The sequence below is a fragment of the Aricia agestis genome, chromosome 6, assembly GCF_905147365.1.
Source record: "Aricia agestis chromosome 6, ilAriAges1.1, whole genome shotgun sequence".
NCBI classification, from domain to species: Eukaryota; Metazoa; Arthropoda; class Insecta; order Lepidoptera; family Lycaenidae; genus Aricia; species Aricia agestis.
In genome coordinates, this window is record NC_056411.1 from 20,028,607 (window position 1) to 20,048,732 (window position 20,126).

Below are 20,126 nucleotides of genomic sequence, written 5' to 3' on the forward strand. Positions count from 1 at the left end.
TTACGATATTTATATATTGACGGTAGAGAAAAAATAAATGAGCAATTTGTAAACATTGTGACGTCTTGATACTATATAACATAGTATAACAAAATTCGGCACTGACGTCGGCGGATCATTGGTGTAGCGGCACGAGCCAAAGCTAAGTAGTGTGATCCCAAGAGACACCGGTTCGAGACCAAGCGGACCCGCTCGGACTTTTTTCATATTATTTCTGCTTAACTACTACTGCTAAGGGCTACCAGAAAAACAATTAATTTAAAATGAACTTTCTTGATAATATAACATTTCGTAAAGGTCGCACAAAACTGAATACGTCGAATCCAAGCGATGATGATAACGTATCGTTGGAAAATAACGATAGTGTATGCAGTATTCCGGACATATCCGATGATGATAGTAATGAGATTAGTGAGAACCAAAAATTGCGAGATCGTATACTAGCACTTGAAAATGAACTGAAAGAAGCCCGTAACCAAATCGATATTTTAGCAAAAGAAAACAATGAATTAAAATCAAAAAGAAATAGTGATAAAAGTAAAAAAATAAGTAATAAGAAGACTGACAATGGTTCAAAATCTCCAGTAAAAGACATATTATCTCATGAAAATCAAACTAGCAAGATAGCAAACAAGCCTGATAAAAATATTGTAAAAACCGTTAAACAACCATTACAGAAAAAGATATGTATAGTGAGCACTAATAAAATAAATAGAATCCTCTCAATCGCTCAAAATAATTTTAAAGATTGCTCTAACATTTGCCACTACATAAAACCAAACGCTAACACAGATGAGTTATTATCGGGACTCCAAACAAAACTAGTTGATTTTACGTCAAATGATTTCTGTATAATATTGATCGGAGAAGAAGATTTCAAGTCAACATATGACTACTTTAGCATTATAACATATATAAGACAAGTTCTTCAAGAAAATCAACACACAAACATAATTATATGCCTTCCTACGTACAAAATTGGATATAATACTAATATGTATAATTGGAGGGTCGAAAACTTTAATAACTTACTTTACCTAGATATCTCAACACATGAGCATGCCTATATTCTAGACTCTAACAAAAATTTGATGTATAATTACAGTATGTTTAAAAGACGCTCCGGCTCAATTAATAACTATGGTATGAGAATAATATTTACAAACATTCAAGAGTTGATGGACGATATCTTTAACTACAAGTATATTATAGAAAATCAGACTTCAGAAGAACATCTTACAGTATCGTCGAACGACAATGATGATGATGATGATGATGCCCTCTTTTTTCGAAAATAAAAGCTTAAACATACTTCATCAAAACGTCGCCGGTATACTTAAAAAAGGTGACGAACTGTTAATTAATATTGAAGACCTTTCGAGTAAAAATATAAATATTGACGTATTATGCATCAGTGAACATTTTATGGAACTCGGACAGGAGAAATATTTGGACCTACATAATTACACTTTAGCTACAAGTTACAGTAGAACAAACAGTAGAAGAGAGGAACTTGTATATTGGTAAAAAATAATATTGAATGGCAAGAAATTAGGGACATTCGTGAAATGTCCTTATCTAATGTATTTGAATGTTGTGCTGTCAAATTGATTTCTTATAATATTTTGATTGTATGTATCTATAGGATTCCTAAGCTTAATAATTTTAATACTTTTTTTACAAAATTAAATTCAATCTTAACTTTTTCTTCATCACTTAAAGTAAGTAATATTGCGATAGCTGGTGATTTCAACATTGATATATTAAAAACAAACACTATTACTTCGGAATTTCAATATTTACTATTGAATTATAACATTAAACTGGCATTTAAAGAACCAACACGATTAGCCAGTCAAACTTGCATAGATAATATTGCCCATAACTTTAAAGGTAAATGCAAAACGGATGTGCTAGAGTTGGGCTTATCGGATCACATGGCACAGATATTGAGAATACCAATAAAGAAAAAATTAAAACAACAATTCTGGCACAAGCAAATAAGAGATTACAGTAATGATAATATTAAAAAATTTAAAATGTGCATTGAAAACTTCTCATTCCCTGATATGTATAATATGACTAACTCATCTTTGGCTTACAATTACTTTTTAGAATATTTTAAATTGTTTTATGACCTCTGTTTCCCTCTACACAGGGTTACTGTTAAAGTTATTAGTAAACCGAGGTGGATTTCGCGCGGAATTAGGATATGTAGTAAAAAAAAGCGGAAAATGCTTTGGGATTTAAGAACCAATCCTAATAACCAAATTAAAACGAAGTTTGAAAAGTATTCTAAGCTATTACAAAAAATAATTAAGCTCACAAAACGGTCTCAAAATAATTATAAAATACAAACAGCGACTAATAAATCTAAAACAATTTGGCAACTTATAAATAAAACTAGATTTAACTTACCTAAGCAAACTATAACACAAATAAAAACTGGCTTGAATGAATATGTTAACGATCCAATAAGAATTGCGAACTTATTTAACAATTACTTTATTGATAAGGTCACGCCTTTGTCTAATGCATGTAAAGATGCCAATACAACCAAATATATTAATCATAAGTTCATCAAATCCATGTTTATGGGACCATCTACCCCGCAGCAAATATATAAAATCATAAAAAATCTTAGGAATACCAACAGTGTCGGCTTTGATAGTGTCTCAACAAAAATTATAAAAGCTGTTAATAAGGAAATATGTACCCATCTAAGCCACATAATTAACTTAAGTATAACAACTGGTGAATATCCAGATGATCTAAAAACCACTATCATTAAACCCCTGCTAAAAAAGGACAATAAGGAGTTATTAGAACACTACAGACCTATTGCATTAATTTCAATTTTCTCTAAAATATTTGAAAAGTATATATATGATGAAATTTACTCGTATTTAGAAAAAAAAGGTATCCTTTGTAATGAGCAAAAAGGCTTTCGTAGAAACAAGAACATAAACATAGCTATATTTGATTTTTTGAAAAAGATTATGTGTCAAGTTGACAAAAGAAAGCCTGTATGCGCAATATACTGTGACATGACCCAGGCATTTGACTACGTTGACCACAATATATTGATAAAAAAGCTAGAAGCCTATGGCATAAGGGGCAATATAATACAACTAATCATCTCATATCTAAAAGATAGACGTCAAATTACAGTAATAAGCAGAATAGATCATAAAACTAAAACGGAATTAAATTACAAATCGAATAGACGAATAATCCAATACGGTGTCCCACAGGGAAGTGTTTTGGGGCCGTTGCTTTTTATTTTATATATTAATGACATACCGCACTCAATTCCTTATCCTCTGACGTTATATGCTGATGACATAACAATAACTATATTTTACAACATTGACAAAAATAATTATGAAATAGAAATAAATAATGTATTAAAAAATGTAATTAAATGGCTCAATGATAATAACTTATTAATTAATCTAAACAAAACATGTATAATGCATTTTAATCAAAGACCACGAATTTCATCTGACATTAATGTAAAATATAATGACACTATGATTAGACAAGTAGATTCTACGCAATTTTTAGGTATAGTAATTGACCAAAGGCTTAAGTGGAAAGACCACATTCAAAAATTGGCAAAACGAATTAGTAGTACAACTTTTGCATTACATAAACTATCCCTAACAGTTAGCACCGATGCGTTAATTACAGCATACTATGGTTTGGTAGAATCATCACTCAGATACGGAATTATTTTCTGGGGCAATTCCACTGATACAGATGTACTATTTAAAGTACAAAAGCGGTGCTTACGAGCAATGTTTAAATTAAAAAAAACTGAAAGCTGCAAACCTCTATTTGACAAATACAAAATTCTTACACTACCATGCTTATACATTCTAGAAGTCGCAAATTTTGTAAAGTGCAATCCTAATTTATTTCTTAAAAAATCTGAATTTATGAGCAGAAACAGACGTGATGATGAAAAATTATGTTTAGAACCATGTAAAACGGAACTCATGTCAAAAAGTTTATTTTGCATGGCTCCCAAAATATGTAACAAAATTCCAAAAAATCTAAAAGCACTTAAGTGCTTTTAGATTTTTTGGAGCACGTAGTAGTTTCTTAAGCCGTATTTTATAAAGCCTAGTATTAAACTAGGCTTTATAAAATACGGCTTAAGAAACTACTACAGCAAAAATGTTACTATAGCATAAATGAATTTTTTACTGACAAGTTTAGCTAATTTTGTAAATGTGCTGTTATATTCTCATTGACCAAATTATTGAAATTATTATTTGTATTTACATAAATTTTATATACTTATATACAATTTTATATTAATCCAATTTAGTATTATATTTTATTAAATCAAATGAATTAATGTTTTAGTCCACATTGCTATTTTAATGAATTTATACTGTTTAATGAATTGTATTTCTATCACTGATTTGTTTGTTTTATTAGCGTATGCAAATATTTTAATGTACTAATTCTTTAAATTATTTTATTGAAATTATTATTTGTATTTACATAAATTTTATATACTTATATACAATTTTATATTAATCCAATTTAGTATTATATTTTATTAAATCAAATGAATTAATGTTTTAGTCTACATTGCTATTTAAATGAATTTATACTGTTTAATGAATTGTATTTCTATTACTGATTTGTTTGTTTTATTAGCGTATGCAAATAGTTTAATGTACCAATTCTAAAAATCATGTTTGTATTTTTTAAATAATATTGGTTTTAATATCAATATTATAATTAATGTTTATTAAATAAAACTTGTATAATTATGTCCAGTAAGTTGATATTATGTAGGAATGATGTAATATTGCATGCTCTGGCGGGATTTAGAGGTACTCAATTACTGTAATTTAACATCTATGTAACCTAAATTCGCAATAAATAAATGATTATGATTATGATTATGATTATGGGTTAAGAGTGACCGTCACGCCGCTAACAAGTTAAACAGCACACTTAAGGAGTGAGCACGCTGAGACGTGCCGGGGCTCATCGCAAAAATCCGCCTTCATACAATTTGCATGTAAGCGGATGCGCGTATCGCACACTGTGGGGCGCAGCGGATTTCCGCTTCCATGCAAATTGTATGGAGGCGGATTTTTGCGATGAGCCCCGGCACACTGAGCCCCGGCACGGCCCGTCTCAGTGTGCTCACTCCTTTATTATGTCCCGGGGCAAGTTCGCGCCGCGGGGCATTTGGAAGTGGATATTCAAATTGTAATAGACTTGCTAATTCCATTACAGGTTGTTATTTTAAACTGTGTATTGTAGTCACTTGTTATAGTCGCCGACGTTGTTAATTTAATTTGTGATGGCTACTAAGTTTGCTGAAAAGGTGCGATTGTTTTAAGCGAGTTTGGCTGTAACAATATATTATTATCTAAACGAACTCGTCCCAGCTAACTCGGCCAAAGTGAGTGATAGATTCGCTCGTCCACTCCGATCAGTTCACTCGATTAACACACTTCACTTTATCACTCGTGATTCGTGAATAATTCTTTCTGAAGAAAACAAGACGGATTACGTAATGGAATAGCCGCTATTCCGACTATAAACATCTTCTTATGTCATGTATAAGGTAAAATTAAGTACATTAATTCAATTATTAATATAATAAATGTAAAAGTGTCTGTCTGTCTGTTAGCTCTTCGCGCTCAAACCGCTGAGCCGATTTTGCATACATTTGGTATGGAGATACTTTGAGTCCCGGCAAAGGATACTTTTTATCCCGGAAAAAAGCGCAAAGAAACAAATTTTTGCGCAACGGAGTTGCGGGCGACATCTAGCAGAAGTTAATTTAAATATTTAATTAAAGAAGTTAAATTTTAGTTACAACAAAATACATAATATTCACAACATGGCCACACATTTTTAAGAACTCACGGTAATTGTTCCACAGAGTTTTGTATTTGAATTTGAGAAACTTAATATTATAATTAATTGTGAATGATTCTATTGCGTCTAACGAATAAAGTGATCAACTTTTCAATTGTAACTTAACTCCCTTTGGAGGTGTCGGTTTCCAATCCATTTCCAATCGTTGAACTTGTATAAAATCCTTTGATTAAATCTAAACAATAATCTTTAAGAAAAACAAAAATTGAAAGATTGATGACTTGTATTATTGTAATAGCAGTATTTTTATTAGTATTACCTACAAAATAGCTAATTATCTCTTAAGCTGTGGCGGCCATATTGAAAATAAAAGCGCATCTGTGGGGCTACTTCTGGATGTTCACGCGTGACGCGTTCAAATGACGATAACTCTAAACTTCCTTATGGGGGATGCATATTATAACTATATTATTGGAATCTGTATGAATTAAGCTGAGATAATAAAAATAAATTAATCCAATTTTGCTATGTAAAGTTTTATTAATTTTAATTTGAAATCGGAATTACAAGAAAAAACAGTTTTTGATACTTTTTAGGGTTCCGTAGCCAAATGGCAAAAAACGGAACCCTCATAGACTCGTCATGTCTGTCTGTCTGTCTATCCGTATGTCACAGCAACTTTTCTCCGAAACTATAAGAGCTATACTATTGAAACTTTGTAAGTAGACATAGTCTGTGAACCGCATTTTGATACAAAAATGGTAAAATTATTAAAAATTTTAAGGGTACAACTGAAACAGAAAAATTTTTTCATCTAAACTATGCGTGTGGCCTGTGGGGTTATCCATAGATAGGTATTCAAAAATGATATTGAGGTTTTTAACATCATTTTTTCTAACCTGAATAGTTTGCGAGAGAGACTCTTCCAAAGTGGTAAAATGTGTGTCTCACCCCCCACTAACTTCAAGTAGATCATGATAAGTCTAAAAAAATATATGATGTACATTACTATAAATAACACCAACTAAAATTGGTTTGAATGAGATCTAGCAAGTATTTTTGTATACGTCATAATAGGTAAACCTTAATTATTTAACTTTCATTAAATCAACTGAAATATAAAAAGAAGTCAAAAACCTTATAATTTCATAAAAATAAACCTTATTGCTGCCGCGGAACCCTTCATGGGATTGTCCAACTCGCACTTGGTCGGTTGTTATTTAACAATTAGGATAGTTTTTACCACATTCAAATGTACAGATTCTACGCTATGTTTTAATCCTCGCGACCGAAAATGCGGGTAACATGTACTTAATAACATAATATCTTAATTCTTATACTAGTTTTAGTTGTAATAAAAGTCAAGATCTATAATAATAACCTTTGGGAAAAATACGGCCATGTCGAGCAAAAGTTATGTGACATCTTAATAGCTAACTAAGGAGACATATTCATGTAGCCTATAATGTTATTAGATTAAGAATAAGTATTATTTATTAGACCCAAAGATAAACTGACCAACTGTTCTGTGAAGTAATTTTGGAAGTAAGAAAATACGAGTATAACTATACTAATGTCTGCAAATTCTTTTTTATAAAATAAGGGGGCAAACGAGCAAACGGGTCACCTGATGGAAAGCAACTTCCGTCGCCCATGGACACTCGCAGCATCAGAAGAGCTGCAGGTGAGTTGCCGGCCGTTTAAGAGGGAATAGGGTAATAGGGGAGGTTAGGGAAGGGAATGGGGAGGGTAGGGAAGGGAATAGGAGAGAGTAGGGAAGGAAAAAGAGTAGGGGATTGGGCCTCCGGTAAACTCAGTCACTCGGCGAAACACAGCGCAAGCGCTGTTTCACGCCGAGTGAGCCCGTGGTATTTCTCCGGTCGAGCCGGCCCATTCGTGCCGAAGCATGGCACTCCCACGTCAACTCCGCATCTGTAGGAAACGTGTTTCACTGCCGCATTTGATTGGCTGATGACAAAATACCAACCAATCACTAATACTGTTAAATAGATGAACTCCTGTCAAAGAACCCTTAAAAACCAGAATCGAAAGTTTTAACGGCGAATTGAGGTACCGAACTTCCAATAAAATGTCAAGTATGAAATTAACTATTACTCTGTTCCTTATTTTGATTATACCGCTAGCCTTACTTATATAAATTAGCATCTCCAATTTATCTCTTATACCAGCAAGCAAGAACGTCCTAAATCTTGATAACATCTCGACATACAAACATTCCCGAAGCAAAACAAAGCAATTCCGTACTACTTGTAGGAGGGTTAGGGTAAAACATTTTTATGACGGTCCATCATTCCTACGGCCTTGTCGAGTTTTATTTTACTACGTACTACCTAATACTAATGTACCATCATTTGGCATGAAGATGGCAGCCCGATGTTTTTCAATTTTGGTAACGTTTTGACTTCGGTTTCTTGCGCTGTGTGATAATATCACATCGAGATTAGTTACATGAAAAATGAACCTCTATGCACGGACGTAAAAAAAATACGGACGGATCGCCATTAAGAAATGAGTGAAGCACCCTTAATAAGCCCAGGCGATCATACGTACACATCTTGCACACGCACTCGCACTGTAATAAGCCGATCGTACCGCCATTACGCAATTAGACTGCATCGCGGTGACACGTCTTTGTCATTCATAAATAAAAATAAATATGCCATCTTGTGTTGTAAAATGGTGCAAGAACAATACAACCTTACACAAAAAACATCAAGGAATAATATTTCATAGGTAAGATAACATATTTTTAAAGTATTTTGATAAAATAATGTAAATATTAATTCAACTTCAACAGGTCAGTAATGTCCATAACAAAGTGGGGAAATTTTCCCCAAACCGGGGAAAATTTTAAATTATTTTTAAATAATTAAATAATTAATTTTATTGTCTTTTATTAGTGTCATGTAAGTATTTAGCATACTATTGACCAGTAATTAGGCAGGAATACAATAATAGCGGTGTAGGCAGTAAACGAAATCTAATACAAATTATTGTTTTTTTGAGAGTTTGTATTATAGAATTACCGAAAATGGACATATTTTACTTAATAACTTTATAATATTTTTTATATTTAATAAGTGATTTTTTTAATTGAAATAAGAGTGTATTTATTTTTTATACATATTTTTAGGTGTAACAAAATACTTATGTACTATCAGAGAAGTTGATTCCTATGCAAATCGGGGACATAAGTAGTTTGGTTGCGTTACGTCAAACCCAGCCGACAGATCACAATTAACATTGAATTGACATAAGTATTCGACCAAATAACGTTGGTCTGTCAATTGCATAGCAATCAACTTCCTTGATGGTACATCTGTAAAATAAATATATTTCCTAAAAATAGTCTACACCCCTATTAATTTCTTAATTTACAAAAGTGGATATAATTGTTGTTTGACGACCTCTGTGGCTCAGTGGGTGGGCTGTCGGTAGCTCAAGCCGGGGGTCGCGGGTTCGAATCCTGCCGACGGAACAAAAAGTTTTCAAAGTTCCTGGGTCATGGGTGTGTATTAAATATGTGTATCATATAATAAAAATCTTAAATATATGTATAGTATAACAGTATTAAATATATTTCCGTTGTCTGGTACCCGTAACACAAGTCCTTCAGGTACTTAGCACGGGGTTAGACTGACGTGGCGTAAGCGTCCATAGATAAAATTGTTGTCTTAGATTTCCTTCAGTAGTAGGGGAGGGAAGGTGCTATTGGTGTAGTCACCCGAGCGTCATTGAGACCTAGTAGGAATGAAAATATTGAATGGACCTCTAGACCAGGAATAAATTTAACACTATGTTAGGTGATTTGATTTGACGTTAGCGCATGGTAGAACTCTCGATAGCTCTAACTGGCCGTTAACTGATTTAACAAGCCATTATTTATTTAACATTACTTGATTGTTTGATGAAACGGGTTACGGGACATAAGTATCTTATATCTTTTCGTATATAGGTTTCGTATATAGGTTTCGGGGGCGATAAATCTATCTAGCTAGGAATTATTTTTAGAAAATGTCATTTTATTCGTGTTTTATCGAATACCGAGCAAAGCTCGGTCAAATAGCTAGTAATAATTTTATTATTGTAAATGTTTGTACATAATCATTATTACTAATAATGTTATGTTAATAATATACTTCTCTGTACGTAACATGTGTTTTTTTTCTATCTATAGTGTCATAAAAATATTATTTTCATTATGACATCTTTAACAACCGCTTACATTTCTGAAGCGAAAAAAACATAAAAATATGTTTAAGTATAAAAAATACATTTAACTTGTCTGAGTTTACAAAATTTAAAAAGTAGGGAAATTTATGATTTATATGGCAACCCTCATATCACGCACACGTCCTACACGGGCGGCCATAACTAGGCTTCACTCGTGATTATAAGAAGGTTACGTCCGTATTTTTTTTATGTCCGTGCCTCTATGTTGACAGTATTACCGTGAGACTATCCAGCGAAACCGACCTACTGGACTTGACATTACGCGACCAAATCACGTAGGTCAACCTCATCTGCCTAAGAAACATTTGCATAACCTTCCATTTTATAAAATAATAAAATTACAATTATTCAAGGAGATGCCTAAGGCATAGAAACCGCTGGTACATATTTCCAAAATGTTAAAGAATAACTTTTCTTGAAGACCCTAACTTTAAAAATAATCTGAACTAAGCAGTACTTATAGTTTAGGACTCAGGTTATAGGCCGAAGTATCTAAAATCTATCTAAGTTATTTAAAGTAGGGTTCGAAATTCAACTATTAAAGTTTACGTATCCAACCCGAGTTTCTAATATATCCAAGATCGCGAAATTTCTGCCTATTTTAAAAGGTTTTCAAGATAGGAAGATATTTCGAATTCTTTGATGTGACAAGCGTCATCCTCGCGACTCTGCTGCTTCTGTTGTTTCGTTTTCATTTCTGCTGGCATCTCCCAAGTACAGTATTTTTTTTACCTGAACACCAATATTTGACCAGTAGATGCCAAGCAATATCTGCAGCTGATTGAACCACACGGTAAGAGGCCGATCTTTCTTGTCTAATTGCAGGCCGACTCGACACACGAGAAAGTGCAAAACGGTCAGTCCGGCCGGATCGGCCTTGCCGTATATTGGGAGGCCTTAAAATCTCCCAGGTACTCCAGACTCAAGGTCCATCTTATAGCCTCCGATACTTTAGAGACCGAAAATAACTGAACATCTTTATCAGTTCGTATTCGTATTTTAGCAATTATAAAAGGGAAAGAAAACTATATTTTAATTATTATAATTATTTAAAAGATAGGTAATATAAGACTATTATATTTCGTAAGATGTTATTTTTGTTACAATACAAAATTATTTATAGCGCAACAGATATAACTTTTCTTTTCTTATAAAATGAAGAAACTTTTACTTTGTAAACGAAAAACAATATCCCTGAAGCGTTTTGTTCAGGTAATTACTGAATGTAGAACGCACAATACAGCTTAACAACACAACACACAAAACACACACACACATTTAATATAACGTAGTATACACACATTGAAACGAAAAGACACTTCTCGCTTTTCTTACAGCTTTCTTTTTTTTAGGGTTCTGTACCCAAAGGGTAAAGTCTTAGAAAAGGGGTCCCCTTTTTCTAAGACTTTGTTGTCTGCCCGTCTGTCTGTTGCTGCTATAACAACAAATACTAAAAACAAAATAAAATTGATGAGTGGCTGTCTTCCACCGTGCGTTTTTCGCGTAGCTTTCTGCCGCGCACTGTAAAACTCTGGAACGAACTGTCACCAGCAGTATTTCCGGACCTATACGACCTACCAATCTTCAAGAAGAGAGCGTCTTAAAAGGCCGGCAACGCAACTGCAGCTCTCTTGATGTTGCGAGTGTCCATGGGCGACGGTAGTTGCTTCTCATCAGGTGACCCGTTTGCTCGTTTACCCCCTTATTTTATAAAAAAAATATATTTAAGGGTATGGGAATACAAGAAACGTGATTTTTTTTTGGCTTTTTTTGAACTATAATGGTACGGAACCCTTCGTGCGCGAGTCCGACTCGCACTTGGCCGATTATTTAGCATTTCATACAAAAAGTAGTATGAAATATTAAACAAAATTCCTGATTATGTTGGTGAGGTAAAATTGAAAATTGTTAGGTGTTTTTACGTTGAGGTAATTTTTCTTTCGGGCCTCGAGGTAAAGGTACAAGACATAATATTGTAAATAATTCTGTCTACTCTGGTAAGGGCGTAGAGTTGTTTAATATGTGATAAAGAACAGCTAATTGTCATGTGCACGGACATGTTATAAGTGTTTTTGGGGTTTAATCATAATATCATAATATATCTTATTCAATTAATGTTAGGATACGAGTTTTTGGAGTTAAGTCACAGAGCAACTATAGAGATACTAAGTAAATATAATAATCTGCATTGTGTACATACTACATAGGCGGTATGGTTATACGACGTCTTGTCCATGTCTGTCAAGCCAATTTTATAGTGTACCAGACAAAGATAAAACACTGTGTGAACATAACATCCTTAAACACCGTAAGGTCTATTAATTTATTAGTGACAGGGTTAGTTTTGAAATTCCAATGCGTTATGGCCGATTTACATTATTATAATCCAGTAATCCAACCAGTGCTGGATTTCTACTGGAATAAACCAGCGCTGGATTGAATTACTGGATTGGAATTTGGAATTATGTAAGCCCGCTATTAGAGGGAGAATAGGGCTATGCAGGAATTTTCCATTTCACATTGACGAACGAGCCGTGTACACAATTACTGTACGAAATATATCTAGAATGTTAGATCCACAGTCGGTATCCAGTATCCACACAACTTTGTAGTATAAACCTTTTGCATTTTGCAACAATTTAACCTGCGAGCTTGGAATAGCAAGGGAATTGGAATAGCAAGCAAAGGAGGAAGCATTTACTTTGGGAAATGCAAGGCGCTTGCTGAGCTTTACTTCATTCACAGTGGAATAATTGTGTAACTTAGTAGAAAATGTAGAGATATACTAGATTATACATATATACGACAGTGAGAATATATACATAGAGTATACGTCCTGTTTAATGGCGAACATTGATAGAACTAATGATTTAGCACAGATATGGAGTAGACCACAGGCTACTCTTTTCTGCGCGAAAATGTACGGTTACCGTGAAATCTATATATATGAAACTCAAAGGTGACTGACTCATTGTACAGTCCAAACCGCTGGACGGATCGGGGTGAAATTTGGCATGCAGGTAGATGTTATGACGTAGGCATCCGCTAAGAAAGGATTTTGATAAATTCCAACCCCAAGGGGTTCAAATAGGGGATGAAAGTTTGTATATAATAATACTTCTTAACGCGAGCGAAGCCGCGGGCATAAGCTCGTCCCTTATAAATGCCGACAAAGCCGCGCGGACCGTTTAGTATTTGCTAAGGATACCTTCTCGTATTTGTTATGTCATGTCATAAAGATCTATCATATTTGATGCTGCGATTACAATATGTTAGTTTTATGGTGTTAATGGATAAGGATAATAGTATACACGGCGACGCGACGGCGCGACCGACATCACTAAAATTATGTCATATTTTGTTACTCCTCGAGGCTCGAGTCTCGACGTAATAAGACGGTAAGACGTATTCGAGCTCAGTGGAAAACTGTTAAGGCTTGATTACGCCGATCTAGTAGAGTGGCAAGACAGTGCTCTCGCGGCTCGCGCACTCAGGCCGGTATAAATAGTCAGTACTTAAGATGCGACCCGGTCTCAAGACGCGGTTCGGCTCTGTGATTGGTCCAAATTTTGACAGCCAACCAATCACAGAGCCTGAACCGTGTCTTGAGACCGAGATGCATCTTGAGTACTGACTATTTATACCGGCCTCGGTGTGTTTGTCATATTATTTGCTCGGCCGAGTGCAATCTCTCGCCGCCCTACTCGATAGGTGTAATCATACCCCTAAGTATTTTTTTTTTTTTTTTTATGAAATAAGGGGGCAAACGAGCAAACGGGTCACCTGATGGAAAGCAACTTCCATCGCCCATGGACACTCGCAGCATCAGAAGAGCTGCAAGTGCGTTGCCGACCTTTTAAGAGGGAATAGGGGAGGGTAGGGAAGGGAAGGGAAGGGAATAGTTGAGGGTAGGGAAGGGAATAGGGTAGGGGTTAGGGCATTGGGCCTCCGGTAAACTCACTCACTCGGCGAAACACAGCGCAAGCGCTGTTTCACGCCGGTTTTCTGTGAGAACGTGGTATTTATCCGGTCGAGCCGGCTCATTCGTGCCGAAGCATGGCTCTCCCACGTAAAAATTTCGACAGGAGTTTACTTATTCGTAAGCGCTTTTGGTTATAGCTAATGTCAAAACAAAAACCAATCAAAAAGAAGAAGAAATAAACTCTGTTGAAGAGATAAACTCCTGTCTGCAGGAAACTTCAGAAACCGGCCTTGATGACCTAAAATCTATTTAGTTATACCTACAATTATATAATCGCTTACTTCAAGAAGCAGCTTTCTACACACCTATGACCGTCTTATACACTTGATTCCGAAAAGACATATCGAAACTAAATGGAGCAAAGTCATCATTCTTAAACTTTTACGATTCTCGTAACTTTGTGCGTACGGTATTAAGGGAATGACCAAATTGGGTCGAAATTCAACAAATAAATGCTGTGGCAACTTCTTTTTTATTGCCAAGTAGCCAAGTAGCATTTGATGCCCTTCCTTCTTAGTTAAATTCATTCTTATATTAAAAATACGAAAGCGTGTGTGTCTATTAACTCTTTACACCTAAACCGCAAAACCGATTTTGCTGAAATTCGGTATGAAGATAATAAGTGCCAAAAAAGGACATAGGATTACATTACCGTACATTTTTATCACGAAAAATGTACGGTTTCCACGCAATAAACAGATTTTGGCGCAATGGCGTCTATATTACTATGCAAAACAATCTACAATTATTTATTCAATGAGTCAGAAAATAGCAGAGATCCATCCAAATCGAATCCAAGCTCTAAACGCTTCCATGAACTATGAAGACCCTCAATGAGGACGAGACTGAACTTCCTCCTTGGTTTCCTCCCAAACCTGATGAAACAAAACTAATACGGGTTTAATTATATTTCAATATGCCGGCAGTTTGCCTTTCGGCGTACACGTTATTAACTGTGGGATAATCCCGCGCCTTGCGGTACACCTGCCGGAGCACGAACCGCCTGTGTCAATGGAAACCTAATTGCGACGAGAAATGGAAAACTCTGAAAATAAAATATGTTTTTCGTCTTAGTATGGAGTATAGACTAACACAGATAATAATTATTACTATAGAAATGGACATAGTCAATCTTACTTATATGTTTGCGATCTATTATCTCTTATTTTGAATTCTATATATTAATACGTGAGCCAAAAACTTTGTATCCCTTTTGACGAAAAATGAGGAAACGTAGGTGAATGAAATTTTGCACAGTTATAGTTTATATGGTGAAGGAGTGCATCGAGCTAATATTATTTTAAAATTATGCTTTTATCATACATTTTTTTAACAAATAAAATATTACATCCACTCCAACACACACATTAGGAAAAATGATAGATTTTGGAATGACAAGCCTATACATACGAATTATACTCTTTTATTTATGGTTGAGGTCTGTTGACAACAAGTTGACAAATTGAAAATGGATTATTGTTTTTTTTATTGAATCTTAGATACTATTAGACAATGCTTACACGGCCAGTCTGAGATCAGCTGAGTGCCATAGACAAGAGTTGAAAAAAATATGATAAAGTCAATATTTTTTTACAAAATAAGTAGTCCTAATGTCGTTGAAACTAAGGTCGAATTTCGACCATTGGGCGAACTCTAGTTTGAATAAAAAAATGAACGTGCAAAAGAAATATTATGAATGCAAAAGAGGGGGCTATTTATACGTCGTATAGCCCCTCTTTTGCAGCAACCTGCTCCAATTATGTGTTTTCCTATTCATCGTAGATAACGGGAAATAGCATATAAATGTCGTACCTTATTTTGTATCACCCTTTATACACACTAGATGACGCCCGCTACTCCCTTATGCCGGCTCTTGATATAGGCGAACGCGTTGGCCAACGCGTCTGCAGACGCGTTGGCCCAATGTGTAGAACGGGCGTTCGCGCGTTGGCCGTAGGTATTTAGACGTTGGCCGACGCATCTGCGAGCTTGCCGCGCGGGTCGGAAATGTCGGCAAAAGATCAAAGGACATTTGTCGCAAGCTTCGCGCTCCATCCACACATAGGCCGCGCGATCAGTTTGCCCGGAGTTATAATTATTATAATATGTAATAATTTTTGTATGTAATAATTTAATAAATAATAAGTAGGTAATAAAATAATTACTTATATTATTTTGATATTATAAAATATTATGTAAAAGTGAGTTTATTTCTTTGTTTGTTACGTTTTCTCGCCTTTTATTTATTTATTTCCAGAATACTCTTTAAAAACTTTTTCTTGTCCACATTTACAAAGTAATTATAAGCTGTGAATAAATAAACAGCTGCAGCTGTTAGCGACTAAACATCCATTTTGAATCCGTCCGCACATTGGCGCGATCCAAAGCATACTGAACGACCTTCCTATGTGTGGATTACTCACAAACGCCGTTGCAAGCGCACTGCCAACGCGTCTGCAGACGCGTTGGCCAACGCGTTCGCCTATATCAAGAGCCGGCATTACACCAAAATTAATTTATCGCGCGGGGACCGTACATTTTTACGGGATAAAAAGTATCCTATGCCCTTTCTGGGACCCCAAGTATCACCATACCAAACAGCAAAATCGGTTCAGCGGTTTAGGCGTGAAGAGGTGTCAGACAGATACACTTTCGTATTTAGGTACAGTATTAGCTCGGATTTTCGAGTGATTACATAACAACCAATAAGGTAACTCGCGAGGGATATGAAACTGGTCACGCGACCGGGCACGGGTCGCAATATTTCAGATATTATTTCCGTCCCTCGTCTTTGATAAACTCTAGTTATCAAGGACGAGGGTTGGACTGTTGGTTGTCTGTGCCCATTGAACTTTAATAGAGAATATAACGTAAAGTTCGGAGCAGAGGCGTTACTAACACATGTAACAGTAAATAATGCAGCCAAAATCCGATATGTTGCACACAGGGCTCGGAACCGGTATTTTTTTAACCAGATTAAAACGCTCTTTAAACAGGTTTTTGGATAAGTGTTCGTTCGGAGCGAAATAGAGATGCGAGCGGTATTGCTTCTGAAATTAACCTGGTTAATTTCTCGCGGAAAGTAACTAGTGCAGTGATATCGTCTATCCCTTTCTAGTGCACCATCTAATAGCCAATAGGCCATAACTTGTTTATGTGTGGACAGTGGGTCATGGTCGTAGTGTGTGTGAGTGGGCGGGGCGAACATAACCGCGAACGGTTCTAACCGGTATTTTGAGCAGTGATCAATTTCATTTTGCTCTTAAAATAAAACCAGAAATAATTTCGGTCCGTTCAGAGCGGAATCGAAATGAAAACGCTCTTTTGGAAATGTATGGCGCTTCTAACGAACAGGATCGCGAAGATTAACCAGGTTTCCGAGCCCTGGTTGCACAGAACATAATTATCAGAATATTGACGGCATCGTTGCCAAACGCCGAACAAAAGTTTTTGTTTACTGTCTGTGCTGCTGTCTCTAGAGTGAAAACATTGCACTAATAATATATGTACAAGGATTGATATTTGACAGAAATAAACTCACTCCAAGAGTGCCGGCAGAAGTGAAAAAATCAGGGTACGCACTCATTGTCTCCACTCGCCGCCTCCCTGCAGCTTAGGTACGAATTGTCGATCAAGTTGCTATTGTCCTGACTCACTCCTTACGCGAGTTCCATTTTTACATTTTTAGTAAAGCTTAGGTCCAACATAGTGTTTCAGTATTAGAACAGTTATAGAACAGTATTAGCACTAGAACAAGCTCATAACATAATGCATAATATTATTATGCCTTCAGTTTACGACGCCGTAACTCGCAATTCACCACCACTATGGCATATGTAAGATTGTAAGTCTACCGTAACTATCTAACTATCTACTTTATAATAATTTACCGTATAAGTTTATGTTTCTGTATTGGATAAGTTTTTGTTCTATTGTAGTTAACTTAATAGAATCAGGAATTCAATATTGAGAAACATCTCGTGATTTTTTTTTGCAGCAAAGTTGCTGGAAATTATATTATACATTTTATCGAAAGGACTATGTTTTTATGAAATTAGGAGGCAAACGAGCAAACGGGTCACCTGATGGAAAGCAACTACCGTCGCCCATGGACACTCACAACACCAGAACAGGTGCAGATGCGTTGCCGACCTAAAAATTGCTATTAATTGGTACAGGCATACGCAAAAATATAATGGAATCATTACGTTTCACCGAAATTTGGACACTAGACAGATTCCATTGCAGACAACGAACAGCAGTCTTAGCATGATCACCAGAAATGTTATCTTTCTAGGGAAGGATGGGCACAGTGACAGATAGACAAAGGAAATCCGCCATTTTGTCACAAATGCTGTGCTGTTGGTGAGTCTATAAAAATAAATAAATAAATAAAAAATCTGCCAGTATGTCTTTTCCGTTTATAATGTTGTAAATTGTAATGCTAAGTCTGCTGATGATAGTACAAAAAAGCTTGCAAAAATGATGACAAGATGCAATGTGAACTTACACCAGGAACCCGTGTAGGTTTAGCGAGATAACTTGTAGTTTCGGAGTAAAATGAGTTAGAGGGACCTCGTCAGCTGAACGTCGTTTAAGTCAGTTAGTAGTTGTTATTGTTTTAGTGGTGACCGCCGCACAACTTTACTAATAAACGGACCTACATTTGTCTTTTCATAATTCGTAGATATTAAATTTGGGAACTACAAAACACAAACTATTGTTTTTGTTAGGATTGTTCAAAGTTTTAGATGATTATGATTATGATCAGCAAAATTGTAGCTTAGTTAGATATTAAATCAACAACTTGACAGATAGTGTAAGTCAAAATTTTATTTAATGTGATTTCTTATGTCAAAATCTTCATTTAATTACAGTTAAAATTAACGAGTGGGACTGCGGGGCAAAAATACGGTAACATTTAGCAATTCCTCTCAATCAGTTCAGCAAATGAATTGTCAAAACTGTCAAACTGACGAATGTCAAATTAGTACGAATTACTAGACATGAATTGCAAGCAGAGTGACCATTTTGCGATTAAAAAAAATGAATCAAATATGATTCATAATAATGATCTACAATATAATTCTCCAAAGCGACCATTAATTTAGCCCCGCTAGTCTCGGGTTCAGTTCCCAGATAATAATATTTTCTTTAATTTTTAACTTTCTTTTATTATGTTTGTACACCTCAATCTGCAACACCGACTAATTTGAAAATGATCGTTTATTGCATAAATTGATGCTTCAAGAGCGGAAAAAATATTTGAAATTAAAAAAGACAGGATTTTATGAGTTCTATAGCCAGATAATATGTCAGATGATAAAGTAGGTGCGTTACGGTTTGATTTAATTATCCCCTTTATTACTTCAGGCAAGTCGTGCACTCAGAAGTAAAATATTAAACATTCAGAATATCTTGGAACGAAGTTCCTTATCGCGCATTCGGCGTAAAGGCTAGATAGGCTAGACGGAACGATATTTGACCTCGACACTTTTTTATTAGTACCTGCATGGTAGGGACAGAGGGCGTTGATAGTATTCCTGTGCATCAACTAATGGCGTTTTTTGAGAATAAACCGACGCATTGTATTCCTGGTCGTCAATAGATATCGTTTTTTTATTATTCATTTTTTTTCATTCCATTCGGGTGTCCCTACTACTTTGCCACCTCTCAAGTTTTTTATTACATTTTAATATAATTTTCAAGAATTATTATCTCGACAAAAGCCTTTACCTCTACGCAGATATCTTCTTATTCTGCTGTATAAAGTTTACGAGCTTACTTCCCAGCAAATTTTATATCACGTTTTATGAGTCGCCGTAAACGTAGTATTATAACTTTGTTATATTTATACCGTGAAGGTCGAGGAAAAAACAACTTAACGACGATTCGCGTACCGAGTACCCTTCTGTGTTGTGTAGACGTGTATGGGTTGTGATTATTATATGGAAATTGGTAATTAACTTTTTAATGCTCTTTTGAGGCTACATTTGAATTAGGAAAAGCCTTATTATAACGAGGATACAAGTTT

General features: G+C 35.2%; 1 protein-coding gene across 1 annotated transcript in view; it reads right to left on the reverse strand.

Moving 5' to 3' along the window:
• Positions 1-20,126, reverse strand: part of LOC121727643 (calcium/calmodulin-dependent protein kinase kinase 1) — a 146,271-nt gene that overhangs the window by 117,221 nt on the left and 8,924 nt on the right. The gene's annotated exons all lie outside the window — the stretch shown is intronic.